Source organism: Neodiprion pinetum, chromosome 5 (assembly GCF_021155775.2).
Source record: "Neodiprion pinetum isolate iyNeoPine1 chromosome 5, iyNeoPine1.2, whole genome shotgun sequence".
In the NCBI taxonomy this organism is placed as follows: Eukaryota; Metazoa; Arthropoda; class Insecta; order Hymenoptera; family Diprionidae; genus Neodiprion; species Neodiprion pinetum.
In genome coordinates, this window is record NC_060236.1 from 16,097,113 (window position 1) to 16,112,618 (window position 15,506).

Sequence of the window (15,506 nt, forward strand, 5' to 3'; positions counted from 1 at the left end):
CGAGATACAGAGAAAAGAATAACAGGCAAAAATAATATAAAATTGCCAATAGCAATAGAAAAAAAAGGTGCGGTAATATTTAGAGGCTGATTCTACGCTCGGTTGTACTCCAAGGAACTCGATATACGATACAATAGGCACAAAAATGAATAAAAATATAATAAGCAGTAATAGAAATAAAATATAAGGCACACCACTATTACAAAAAAGTAGGGAATGAAACGTAAGGCCAATAGGGCTCAAAATACGATAGAAAATACAGAAGCAGGGTAATAGAGATTCACAAATAGTCAGAAAAGTCATAAATACAAAAGAAATAATTATTCGGCAGTTACGAGGTCGCTCAGACACGAAAATAATTAATTACTGAAATCATGCAGTCACACGGCGGCTTACTGCAACTCTAAGCCGTGGACCATGATTCACACAAAGTCGATGGGTACCATAAAAAAGAATAGAAATTATGAGCAACTTCGTAACGATACAATACAGAGGCCTTACCTTAGTTGGTTACTTCAGGCACACAACACTGAATTTATTTCAAATAAAACTTAGAATAATTAAAAGAAAATAAGAAGGAAGGAAAGGACTTGAATTTATAGGTAGAAGTTAACGATAGTGCAACGATAGAGGGTGTGGAGAAACGGTAGATAAAGTAACGATAGAACGAGAGGAAAAAGGATCGGTAGCTCAAAATGAGAGAATATTCGGGAGAATGCGAACAGACAACTGTCGCTCAGCAGGTCAAGCGTAGAATAGAGGGAGGTCGAAGATCGGCTCGCCGATCTCGCGGTTGTCGTGAGGTGATTCTTCTTCCCTTTCATTAGTTGGTTGACCCCCACCGCAAATAGGCCATCCCCCTGTGGCGAATAATGGTTACGGCGTGGTCATGCGTTTTCGAAAATTACCGCTAGATGTGGCGTAATGTGCTGCTCGTGATTTCGTCATTGACACCAACTCGTACGATTTAGTAGCTGCTTCAGTTTACTGTCCAGGTTGCCTATCATCGGGGACTTCTTTGACAAAGGCATACACAAGATGCCTTTCGGTCAAAGTTACCGAGTGGAGAGTGACGACTCACTGTTCACTTCCACCGGCTTTTGTACAGGCAGTAGCCGGCTGCCTGTACCCGAGGTCGTGCCGTCAGACGGTTGGCTAAACCGTGGACCACGACCCACACAATTAGTCCTTGCCGACAGGAAGACTGCGTCGATCCTCGGAACGATGGCTTTATCAATCTGGACGTAGTTGTTTGGGGTCGGTCCGCCACTAGGCCGGCAAGTCGGAAGATGGCAGGCTACGGTCTGCCCTTCACGCCATCCTTGCGGCATCCGATAGAGCGGGCGGCTTGTTCTTCCTTGAGGAGCGGTCCCCCCGGCCGTCGGGAGGATTTTTATCTCCCTGTTCACCGGCAGTCGAGGCGATACGGAAGGTTCGGGTGGATGCCACCCCAGGTGTATAGAAGTGCACCAAGGTAGCCAGTATAGTCGGATTAGACCGTCGGTAGGCGAAGTCGTCGAGAGCTGGAAACGGTAGATATCGGTCCCTCGGTGGTCGGGATCGTTGTCGTCCAAGTACCTTATTAGCTTGCGCCGAAGCGCGAAATAAAGAATTTACAAAGAAAGAATTAGTTAAAGGTAGTTACTGCCTATTCTGTATCGAGTTCGGTTGGAGTACCCTGCTGAGGACGCGTAAACTAGAAATAATAACGGTCGTGTGCCCTTATGACGGGCGACTCTGAAACGCCACGTTACAACTCCCTCCCCCCAGGGGGAGACCGGGCAGGTCTTCTACCTAGGTAATGTCACGAAGGCTCTTATTAGAAATTATGGAGGCTGACCCGTAAACTGACGAATAAGTGGTTTCGTTGTCCATTGACAACACTAGCCGAAAGAATTAACGGAAATTACGTAAGAGACGGTAGAGACGGAAAACGCGTAAGCCTCGGTAATTTTTGACGCATGATAGTGTGCGCTAGTTAATAAAATAAGAAAAGTATGGTAAAAGATCACACAAAAGGCGAGTCAGGTAATTTAGGGTTGTATATCCGAGCGTTGATTGTTAGTTTTTGTTTTTGGTTCAGGAGTTTTTGCCCTTACCTCAGTCAGTGACGGTTTTTGCGAAAAATCAGTTGATACAGAGGGTGGTTTGGAGTGATTACAAGACAGTTAACGTTGACGGAATAAGTAAGAATCGGAGTTTTTTTCACGGTAGAACTGAAGTAAAGTTTTGACGATAGCTTGAAACGGTAGAAATAAAGTTACGTGTTTGAGGATAAATCAGACGGTAGAAACAAGGTAGAATTTAGACAATGACTCGAACGGTGAAGGTAGAGTTAAGTTTTCCGATAACTTAGCGTTGCGGAAATGAAGTTAGATCTTCACGGTAGGTTGACGGTAGCTGAAAACGGTAGGGAATTTCAACGAACGGTAGATAAACGATAGCTAAAAACGTTAGTGAAATCATAGCCAAGAAATTCAAGTGACCATCTAGCTAATCGACCGGTAGGATTCTTTCGCTTATGAAGCCATTGGAGGCTGCTATGGTCTGTCACGACCGTGAAATGGTACCCTTTGATGTAGGGGCGGAATTTTCCGATTGCCCAGATAACGGCGAGGCATTCTGGTTCGGTAGCGGAGTACTTCCTTTCGGCATCCGGTAGGGTTCTGCTTGCGTATGCGATTACGTGTTCTCCGTCTTGGTCAGCTTGAGTTAGGACAGCGCCTAGTCCGCAATTACTAGCGTCAGTTTGTACTACGAAAGGATTATTAAAATCAGGGCACGATAGCGTTGGAGCGGTAGTTAGACGATTTTTAATTTTTTTCGAAAGCGAGAGATTGCGATTCAGCCCAAGTCCATGATTGGGTTTTTCGCAAGAGCCGCGTCAGTGGTTCGGTTATCGAGGCAAGATTTGGAATAAACCTTCGGTACCAGGAAGCCATTCCTAAAAATCGACGTAGTTGTTTTACTGTACGTGGGACCGGATAATTTACAACGGGAGCTATTTTATCTGGATCTATTTGTAATCCATATTCGTTAACTAGAAAGCCGAGATATTTAACTTCAGAGCAACAAAATTCGCATTTATCGGGGTTGAACGTGAGGTTTGCGTGTGGGATAGTTCGTAGAACGCGTCGTAGCCACTCGAGGTGTTCGTCAAATGTTTTTGTGGCGATGATAATATCATCCAAATAGGCGAAAGCGTATGGATCCATGTCTGGTCCAATTAGGCGATCTAACAACCTTTGAAACGTAGCCGGTGCTCCAGTTAATCCGTACGGCATCCGCGTAAAATGAAAAAGTCCTTTACCGGGAACAATGAAGGCGGTTACTTCGCGACTCGCCTGAGTTAAAGGAATCTGGAAATACGCCTGACTTAGGTCGATAGTTGAAATATATCGGGCGGATCGGAGTTTGTCCAGAATGCTGTCCATTCGCGGTAGCGAATACGCGTCCTTTTTGGATGCCTGATTTACTTACCGGAAGTCGATACAAAAACGGTAGGAGCCAATTGGTTTTTTAACCATTACGATCGGACTTGCCCATTCGCTATGTGAGGGTTCGATAATTCCGTTAGCAAGCATTTTGTCAACTTCCTCGTCGATAGCTTCTTGTATTTTTGGCGATACTCGATACGCTCGTTGTCTAATCGCGGGATGGTCACCTACGTCTATGTGGTGGGTGGCCAAATTAGTTGTACCTATTTTGTCGGACGCTGGGGCTACCTCTGTTTTTAGTAAGTTCCGTAATTCGACGGTTTGCTCGTCGTTCAGAGCTACAATTCCGTTACATTGTGTTTCGGGAGTAAATCGGGAGTGCGTTTGAAATTTGTAAGTTACGGGAGAGTTATATTTGAATGACCAGTTAGGTTCTGTAAAATCTACTATTATATCAAATGTGTGGATGAAATCTAAACCTATAATACAATCGAAGCTAAGGGAAGGTATAACGCGAACTTGAATATCGCAGATAGTCCCTTCTAATTCTATCGGCACGATTACTTCACCCGTGACGTCAGCCTTTCGGCCGGCGGCCGTTACGACTGCTCCGATATCAGATTTTTGAATTAGGAAACCTCTCGATTCGATCAATACCGAAGTTTTTAAATTCACAAAGGTTCGTGATGAACCGCGGTCAAATAAAGCCATTACCCGTAAGTCGCATATTTTGAGAATCAAAAATAACAGTGGTTTCCCGTGAAGCGGGTAGACTGGACTGCAGAAGTCAGTTTGTTCAGTAGGTGGACCGGTAGTAGTATTAATTTCGGAAATACCAATAAGTTTGGTAGTATTAATAATTTCGGTAGTATTAATAATTTCGGTAGTATTATTAATTTCGGTAGTATTATTAATTTCGGTAGGTAAAGAACAAGGTCTGACAATTTGTTCGAGCGAGGTTTCGGGCTCTACTGTGGGTCTGGGTTCCGAGGTTGCCTTTGCGCGCGGTTCCTCTGATAGTTTTCCGCACACCGGGTACATGTGGCTCGGGTGTATCCTGTCAACCCGCACGTGAAGCAAAATTTCGTGCGCGGCGCGGTGCACTGTCGCTGATGATGTCCGGGTTGCTGGCAATTGTAACATGCAAATCTAGGACGTGTGCGTGCAGTTGTTTGTTCTGTAGTCGGTAGAAATGAATTGGAGTCGGTAGGCGGAGCGGTAGAAGTTACAGGCGAGTTGACGTTACTCGGGTTTTCATTCTGACGGTAGTTATTCCGGTTGCTGGTATTATTCCTAGGTGGTCGTTGGTTATTACGGGTGTCAGGTCTAGGATCCGAGGGTTTTCTATTAACGTTCGAGTTTGATCGGTTTTCTTGAATACACGTTTGATACGCAGCATTAACGTTATCCTTTGGTTCATCCTCTAGATTTAGGTTGGCTAACGCGGATCGCGATTGACGGGAGTTAGCGCGTGTTCCGCGATATGCTAGATCCGGTAGCAGTGAGTTTTCGGGAGTCGGTCGTGCTTGGTATTTATTACTTGCCGCAAAACTCATCTCCAATTGTCGGGCGGTATCCTCTAAATCATCAAGATCTTCGAGATCTCTCAGTCTTATTAACACTTGAAAACGCGGTAGCAGGTTTTGATAGGCATAGTCCATCTCCTCGTCGTGGGAGAATCCGGGACTTAATCGATCAAAATACGCACGCATATATTTGAGGTAATCGGCGACTGGCTCGTTTTCGCCCTGCGTACGTTTACGGATCTTTTCACGTAATGTAAACTGTAAATTTGGATCACCGAACCTATAACGCCAAGCGTGTTCGAAATCGGAGAAACTGTGCCATTGGGGTCGTTTGCTTCGGAACCAGTACAAAGCTACTCCAGAAAGAAAAAACGGGAGACTGTTCAGGATGTCATTATCGCGTAGATTAAATAAGGTTCTAACCTCCTCTATCCGCGTTAAGAAGGCTTCCGAATCTTCATTACGCGTTCCTGCAAATTTTAAATTCAGTTTTCGCATAACCTCGTATGCGGCGAGTGTATTTGAGGTATTGTTATTGAAACGCGGCGGTTGAGCTGTCGGGAATGAGTCGAAAGGTTGTCGCGGCGTGCTATGATGGAACGGGGGAGCTTCGCGACGCGGGGTAAAGCTAGGCGGTATCGGGAGGTGTTCTCGCGCAGTGTTTACATTTTGCATCCGGTTTTCCAGAGGACCTCTGATGTCGATAGCCGGAGCGTTGTTTTGGTTTGACGATAAATCATGCGTATTATCGGGAGAAGTATTATTTAACGACATATTATTTTCCGCGCTTATTCCGATTTCATGCGTCGATTGTGGGCTTTGTCTTTCGTCCGTCGGTATTTGTAAAAACGATGTGCCGGCTTCGGCATCAAGCGTCGTTTTATCGGGAGTAGCGGGATCAGTCATTTCTCCGCGAGAAATTCGGTAGAATCGGATTGAACGATCTCGTAAAGTCGGTAGAGTTTCTTCTGCTGATAATGCACGCTGTCTTAGCTCGTAACGTAATTCCGCTGTAGTTAAGAAATATATCCACGAGTCTTTTACAGACGGCAACGAAGGCATGTATTATTGTTTGCGATTTACAATACTGCTTGTAATGAACACGGATGGGCGGGCGCATACACACGGCTGATCCTGTGTGTTAATAAGCGGTCACGAGCAAGAAATACGGTCTCACTCGTGAGTTGTCAACAACTATAGCGGGCGATAGAAAAAAATTGTTTTGGGCCGCGCGCTGCTCTCCGCGAACAATGCGTCGGCTAGAAGTAAGACTCGCGAGGGATTATACCGTCGTCATAATAATATCTGTAATCCGGGATGTTCAGTCCGCTGAATATTTAAATATTTTGGGTCGATTGGTCACTCAATATCAACTGTTTTTCAAGATCTACTTGAATCTTTGTGTTAGTAACTGACTGAGTAAAAGCGGGAAGAGGTTTCTTTTGTTAATAATAATTTCTTTCTTTCTCTCTCTCTCTCTCTTATTCTCTCTCAAGTTTTTAACTGAATTATTAACTGGAATTTTACTGTAACTGGCCTTTTGTGGCCCCACGTTGGGCGCCAATTTGTAACGCTAAATCCTGTTACCCTCGGAGGAGGACTTACCGTTGACACTTTGGCGCGATTCTCCACTTATTCAAAATATTAAACTATAACAAAATAAATCATGTTGGGCGCCAGACGCGTTAGCGTCGATTTTCAAACAATAATACAAATCAATAAAAATAAAACGAAACGGTACGAAAAATAAATAGAGAACCCGTTGTATGGCTGGCTAGGCTCAGGTACTTCCACGTACTTCGAAGGTCAAAGTAAGGCTGGTGAATTGGGTTAGAAGTTGCGAATTACTCCTACGATAATTCAAGTAGAAAAAGAAATAGTGAAGAAACTTGGATCTGAAAATTATTATATTCGCTGTCTACCACTGCAACTTTTACCGTGTACACACACTGAACAAAAAGTTAGTCTTCCTATTAAACTATTATAGAGTATATTGTCGACTCAGGCCCTTTGAATACTGTTGTATTGCGGTTGGTTGCTGAAATTACACGATCAAAGTAACCCAGATTACTTTTCGTACTGAGTTGTACCAAACTGCTTATATTGTATAATCTAATAAAATCAAATTAAATATTGTATAATCCGTATGGATTAATGCTGAGAATATTGCTATAAATCGCATAAGTTTTCTATTTTCGGTGGGCGAAAGTACGTTTTATACTTTTTTGTACAGTTCCTCTAATAATAATAATACATACGCATAAAGGTATGGTGACAGACTTCGTACAATTTACTTCAGTGTACTCTAATTTTATGATAAAACTAGTTCATGTGATGCGTGTAGGACGCAGAGAATGCTGGTTCATTGACCAAGCACATTTAACTCCACTCACAATTGACGTAATGTACACGAGGAAGGTCCTTGAAATAGGCCTGTAAAAATTTGAACTGAGCTGTTCTCCAAATTAGCTCTCAAGAACTAAATGCACAATCTCTATCCAAGCACAATTCTTTGTCTTACAATTAACCGTAAACTATTGCGCTAGTGAAGGGTGAATGGCGTTGTTTAAAAGTACATGTTTTTACGGTATCTGCACTGGCTATATATTCCATAGCAGGATTTGATATTTGAAAAAAATCTGTAACTATGAGAAATATACGAGTATTAAGGCTACTGTATAGTGAAAATATTAGCATCATCAATGATGTATTCTTTAGCATATAGGCATGTTCATGTCAATTGTATTTCGTTTGAATCTGACGTTCTTTCAAATAACTCAAAATTAAGATGGAATATATCCTGTGTTACAGCCCTATGTAACAATAACGTAGTTAAAAATCAAGAACCAACGTGTATTTTCATTTTATACTCAATTCAAAATCAATCATCGATTCATATGAATTTCTCGGTATGATATGGGACGTGTTAAAATCACTCGCGCAAAGTTTACAAATTTTTTTACAATATTTTGATCCATGGAATATTTTGTCAGGTTAAGAAAAAAATTAGATTCAAATAATGTACAATTAGCATAGAATACTCCATAGACAATGCTCATATTTTTACTAAGTAGTAAAATCGATGCGCATTAATTTCTTGTTTCAGATACAGATGTTTTTGTAAATGATTATGCGATAAAATATGAACTGAAAACACGGTAAAACCGAGTTTTTTCAAGTGGTAAAATCTATTCCCCCTTTGCACAAGGGCTTAGGATTGAGGTTGAGATATGTGCTTTAGGAGAAATTTTTGATTATTTATTTCAAGGGTCATCCTGATGCACACCCATATATAATACATATTATACCTGAATATAACTAGCTGTATAATTGCGAGTCTACCATTGGATATTTTATGCGCACGAGTGTGATATGTCTACCAAAAACATGAAACACAAGTTCAAGTGATATTAAATACCATAAACGTATTTACGTAAACTTAAAATAGGTATACAGGTAGCTCCAGTTTCTTACCTTTTTTAAGTAGTAATTTACAGGCTCGTAATACCAATTTTTCTTTTTTATTTAAGGTGAATAGAACAGAAATCTCATTTTTGTGTAGTTATGCTGGAAAATCCCAGTGCTTGCATGCCTCGGCAGTGTTGGACAAGATAATAAGTATTCAGAGGTCAGATTATTTCTCTCCACATTTATCTAGATAGAATGACAGTCAGATTTCTATGCGGTCATCTCTATAAAAATCTTGTTATTCTCATGTAGATGATAAAAAAACATGTAAGCAATACAAATAAGAGATTTTTTAAAAATATACTCCGAATGTTTATCAGAAAATCATACATTTATTAAAACACTTATAATCGAAGAATTACAGCAGTCTTTTGACGGAATAGTAACTTTTATAATTGTTTATTGATTACAAACTTCCGACGTGATGTATAAGAATGTGATTTCTAGTTCTGAATAATCTCAACAAGGCGCTAAAAAAGATAACGATATTATATTATACCATTTTGTAATCTGGAAAGTCCTTGGTATATTAATAAACATAACAGTTAAATCACATTATAGCATTGACTGACAAGCATTTCAGCGTATCTGTATATATGAAAAACGATGAAAACGAACAGCAGATTCATGTACATTAAGGTGAAAAATTAACCAGGTTCTTATTATTTCTACAATATAGAAAGTTATTATTCTGTCAATTAGAAACGAGAGAACTTTACTGCAATCGGTAGAAAACAAGGTAACGATAGCTCGGTAGATAATACGACAAGTTTACCATAGACTATAACCAGTACGAGAGATTGATATTCATTAACGATTTACAAAATCGGTAGCGCAAACGATCGACTAGATAACTTTCGGTAGAATTATTCATAAACGATGGAATCGATAATTTATAATGATTACGGACCTGAGGAATTAAACAATGAATTCCTGAACATAACTTTTGAGAGAATACGAAATACAAAATTATGAGAGTGAGAATTTCGGAGAGTTTACAAAATAAAGAAATACACTAAATACACCGCAGTACAAAAGAATCAAGAATAATTCGCAGAACTTAACTTAACGAGATACAGAGAAAAGAATAACAGGCAAAAATAATATAAAATTGCCAATAGCAATAGAAAAAAAAGGTGCGGTAATATTTAGAGGCGCTGATTCTACGCTCGGTTGTACTCCAAGGAACTCGATATACGATACAATAGGCACAAAAATAAATAAAAATATAATAAGCAGTAACAGAAATAAAATATAAGGCACACTACTATTACAAAAAAGTAGGGAATGAAACGTAAAGCCAATAGGGCTCAAAATACGATAGAAAATACAGAAGCAGGCTAATAGAGATTCACAAATAGTCAGAAAAGTCATAAATACAAAAGAAATAATTATTCTGCAGTTACGAGGTCGCTCAGACACGAAAATAATTAATTACTGAAATCATGCAGTCGCACGGCGGCTTACTGCAACTCTAAGCCGTGGACCATGATTCACACAAAGTCGATGGGTACCACAAGAAAGAATAGAAATTATGAGCAACTTCGTAACGATACAATACAGAGGCAGAAGCCTTACCTTAGTTGGTGACTTCAGGCACACAACACTGAATTTATTTCAAATAAAACTTAGAATGGTCAAAAGAAAATAAGAAGGAAGGAAAGGACTTGAATTTATAGGTAGAAGTTAACGATAGTGCAACGATAGAGGGTGTGGAGAAACGGTAGATAAAGTAACGATAGAACGAGAGGAAAAAGGGTCGGTAGCTCAAAACGAGAGAATAATCGGGAGAATACGAATAGACACAACCGTCGCTCAGCAGGTCAAGCGTAGTATAGTAGAAGGTCGAAGTTCGGCTCGCCGATCTCGCGGTTGTCGTGAGGTGATTCTTCTTCCCTTTCATTGGTTGGTTGACCCCCACCGCAAATAGGCCATCCCCCTGGGGCGAATATTGGTTACGGCGTGGTCATGCGTTTTCGAAAATTACCGCTAGATGTAGCGTAATGTGCTGCTCGTGATTTCGTCATTGACACCAACTCGTACGATTTAGTAGCTGCTTCAGTTTACTGTCCAGGTTGCCTATCATCGGGGACTTCTTTGACAAAGGCATACACAAGATGCCTTTCGGTCAAAGTTACCGAGTGGAGAGTGACGACTCACTGTTCACTTCCACCGGCTTTTGTACAGGCAGTAGCCGGCTGCCTGTACCCGAGGTCGTGCCGTCAGACGGTTGGCTAAACCGTGGACCACGACCCACACAATTAGTCCTTGCCGACAGGAAGACTGCGTCGATCCTCGGAACGATGGCTTTATCAATCTGGACGTAGTGGTTTGGGGTCGGTCCGGCACCAGGCCGGTAAGTCGGAGGACGGCAGGCTACGGTCTGCCCTTCACGCCATCCTTGCGGCATCCGATAGAGCGGGCGGCTTGTTCTTCCTTGAGGAGCGGTCCCCCCGGCCGTCGGGAGGATTTTTATCTCCCTGTTCACCGGCAGTCGAGGCGTACGGAAGGTTCGGGTGGATGCTACCCCAGGTGTATAGAAGTGCACCAAGGTAGCCAGTATAGTCCGATTAGACCGTCGGTAGGCGAAGTCGTCGAGAGCTGGAAACGGTAGATATCGGTCCCTCGGTGGTCGGGATCGTTGTCGTCCAAGTACCTTATTAGCTTGCGCCGAAGCGCGAAATAAAGAATTTACAAAGAAAGAATTAGTTAAAGGTAGTTATAGCCTATTTTGTATCGAGTTCGGTTGGAGTACCCTGCTGAGGACGCGTAAACTAGAAATAATAACGGTTGTGTGCTCTTGTGACGGGCGACTCTGAAACGCCACGTTACAGTATATAAATATATAATTATGAAAATGATAAAAAATTTCTTTCTTTCTACAATAAAGCTGACAATTCCTTATCCTACAGCGCAAACTTCCAATTTTCTTATCCAGAATAAAAGAGCACAAAATAGCGGGGTGCCACTTGCCAGGCGCTCTTACATCGGTTTTCAAACGAAGCTGAAGCAAGATCATTCTTACTGTACAACGGTTTTTCGCAGCTAGTTTGTATCAGATATAGTACATTATGTGAGTCCTTATGTAACAAGGGAATAATTGTCTTTCATTCATGTGACGCATATAGGCGTTTGTTTCCCATTCAACTCTGACCCCATTATTGACTTGAAAAGTGGGACTCCATATCTTTACAAGGAGTATATGGATGTCGGTCGGCGGGAGCGGGTCCTGGGCCACAATATCGCTAGGAGCGTGACGGTAGCGCCACCAGAGGTATGAACTAAAGGACGCTATTTCAGCCGTGTTCGAAAATTGACTGACAGTACTGTCAGCAATCTTTCATCTCTTTTGCGCACTCAAGTTCATGAATAGCTCTGACTCTGTCGTAGGGAATTTCTAGTACCGTCAGTCAATTTACGAACACGGCCTTGATCGCAATACATTTAGGGGACTTAACAATAACAAATTTTTAATTGTTAAAAAAAAAATAAATCTAGTGTAAAAAAAAATTTCAGTGACATAATTAGTTGCTATTTTATATTAACCTAAACATCGCAAAAAACGTAAGTATAATCAATAAACAAATTATTTAATACTCAGTACATAATAGGTCAAGTCAATTTTAAAGCATATATGCTTATAACAGAAACAAAAAATGAATTTAAATCAAGGAATAAAAATGACAAGATAATTTGATAGCTGTATCGTGAACATACCGTAAAATATTTATTTTATTAACTTGCCTTTCTTTTTTAATTTAAGTTTAAAAGAAAACATGGATGTAATAATAAAAACAGGGTTTCAAGCAGTAACTCATCAAATTGAGTTCCAACCACAAACTATAATCAAAGGTAAAAACTTATTTACTGCAGAACATGTAAGAGATGTCGAGGAACACCGAAGAAGTAACGAGAGTTATTTAATAAAATCCCGAGTAATTAGACAGGCATCTGTTCATGCAACACCTTACATAACTTCGTTAAATGTAAGTAAAGCTTTATTGGATGTAAGTGCTATTAATGAGTGATAGTAGATTAACAAAAGTGTATTTTTTAGGTTTCTTAGATTAATGCTGCTCGATTTGTTACTGATGTTAACTGTAATTGCGTTTACAACCAAAGCAAGAAATGTAAACACATAGCAGCTTTAATTTATTTTGTAAATCATGAGGGGAGTGTCTCAAAAACAAGTAAAGAACAGCTATGGGGGAAACCAAGTGCTCGACAGTTTGCAAAAAGAAAATATGCTAAAGAGACATACTTTGAAACTATGGTTCCCCATAAATATACTCAATTACATAATGCTCAGGAAGTTCAAGTCTCTGAATTGCTGTCTGACTCTCCATTGAAAAAGATTTTCAAAGCGCAATCTCTCTATCTAATAAAAAAGTTTCAAACAAATGAACGTAGAAAAAGATTATAATAACAATAGTAAAAAAAGATTATAATAACAATAGTAAAAAAAGATTATAATAACAATAGTATACGCATGAAGTTGGCGGTGGGGTGAGATACCGAAAACAAAACAAAAAGCATCTAGCAAACCCTTTGACAGCTGTCATCGGCTGTTTATGACAGTCTTTGACAAATATCTTTATAGGTATCTGTTTCTGACGCGCAAAAAATGAACATGCAAACGAAAATTATAACGATGATTCCCGACAGGAATTGTCTTTTTCGCGCGTTGGCGTATTGTGTATACGGCACTCAAGATCGACACGCAGAGGTGAGACTGAGTATCGTTTCAAATATAGTGGATAATTGGTCTACATTTGCGGGTTTTATTACAGGTAATGAGTCAAACGGTGCTGTGATTAGGTGACCTGGTGATTACAAATCACATATGAATAAAAATGCAATATATGCAGCTGCGGAAATTTTCAAGATATGTTAAATCGAGTATCGCGAAGAACAAATTCATCCACACCGGATCGGATCACAAAATGGAACACAATTCTCGCTACTCTTCACCGGTGACGGAGAGAGTGGACACTTTGATGTCTTGCAGAACCAAAATAAAATTCAGATAGTGAGTAATAAGTATGAAAAGTAACAATCAAATAATAGTAAATCTAAATATATCACCAAACAGTCAAAAGGACAGCCAGGATTTACGATGACAATGGAGAAAGGAGGAGTTTCAAGCAGCAGACAAGGCGATGAAGATGGTGGATGGTCGGAAGTATCACAAAAGAAAGAGGAAAATAAAATTGTAAGTGCGAAGAACCAAATAAGCCATAGAATAATATCCATCAAATATTCGTATAACCAGGAAAGAGGACGACCAGGATCGATGTTGACCACAAGAGAAAGAGGTGTTTTGCGAAATGAACATCAACGCAAATATAGAGAAAAAAATAATATAAAGAAGGTGATTTTGGAGAATAACCGGCAGAGCGGCAGTAAAAATAATTCAACGAAGGGTGTCGAAGAATTAGAAGAATCGATTGCGATGATTGATTCGGAAAATAAATCGAGAGGACGACCAACCAATGTGATGTACATAGAAGAGCGAAAAATTAGACGACGGGAACAGCAGCGAAAATATAGGGAAGCGAACAAAAAATATCATACTGGCTTTTCAAACAACGAACAGAAAGGAGGAGTTTCAACCAGCAGACAAGGCGATGAAGATGGTGGATGGTCGGAAGTATCACAAAGGAAAAAGGAAAATAAAATTTTAAGTGCGAAGAACCAAATAAGCCAGAGAATAATAATAAACAAATATTCCTATAACCAGGCAAGAGGACGACCATGATAGATGTTGACCACAAGAAAAAGAGGTGTTTTACGGAGTGAACAGCAACATAAATACAGAGAAAAAAAAAATATAAAGAAGGTGATTTTGGAGAATAACGGGCAGAGCGGTAGCAAAAATAATTCAGCAAGTCAAGGAGATAGACAGATATCAATAGAGAAGGAACACCAATTTTCAACCAACGAATGGAAGCTTAGATTGATGAAAAAAAGAAAAGTAAGCACAGAAGGAATTGAAGTGGACAGCAAGTGCAGGACCTGTCATTAAATCAACATGAAGGAATTCGCCTGTCTACTAGACAATGCGTAAGGAAATAGTGAGGCGCGCAGCGCCGAGTGCCCGAGGCGCGTAGCGCCGAGATGGGGTTGGCGCGCGAAGCGCGCAGGGGCGAAGCCCCTAGTCAACTAAAAATAATATTCACACCATTAAAAATGTCATGAATGCTTTACTGACACAAGTAGAAATCAATCTTGAAAAAGAAATCTGCGCAGAGTGTGTTGATAACTTTTTAATTTTTGCCGAAGAACATCCTATTTATGAAAATAAATTTAAACTAGAATTTAATATTGAAGACTTTTTTATTAAGAATGTATAACTATCAGAAGAGAAGATTATTGAATTGTGCTGTGAAACTTTACAACAATCGTCATGTCGTGAGTGGTTCAAAGCAAGACGTCTTCGAATTGCGACTAGTACTAATGTGCACAACATTAAAACATTATCTCGGAAGCCAGTGGGAAAATTAGTATCAGAAATGTTATACCCTAGTAAGATAGATTGTGCTTCAACAAGATACGGATTAAGACAAGAACGACACGCCAAAGAAAAATATGAGGAACTGCAAAATTGTATGGTAAAATGTGTGGGTGTAATTATTAGTAAATTCCAGCCTTGGCTGTATGCTAGTCTTGATGGTGTTGTCATAGAAGATGGCTCTATTACAAAAATTGTCGAATTGAAATGTTCCAGTTCATGTGAAAAAAAAGCAATAGTAAATTTCGCTGATAATTCATGCAACGTAAAGTATTTACAGTTTATTGGCGATGAATTAATATTGAAAAAAAAAGAATCCTATTATACGCAAAATCAAGTTCAAATGTATGTTACTGGAATGACTGTATGTGACTTATTTGTGTACTCGTTAGTGGAAAATGGTAGCTGGTTAATTCAAGTTCACCGAGATGAAGAATTTTTAAAAACAGTTATTTTAAAAAGTGAAAATTTTTATTTTCATCACTATGTACCTGCTTTATATTCAACATTAATAACTGAGAATACTGAAAATACTGAAGATAATATTGCAAATGAATTGAACGA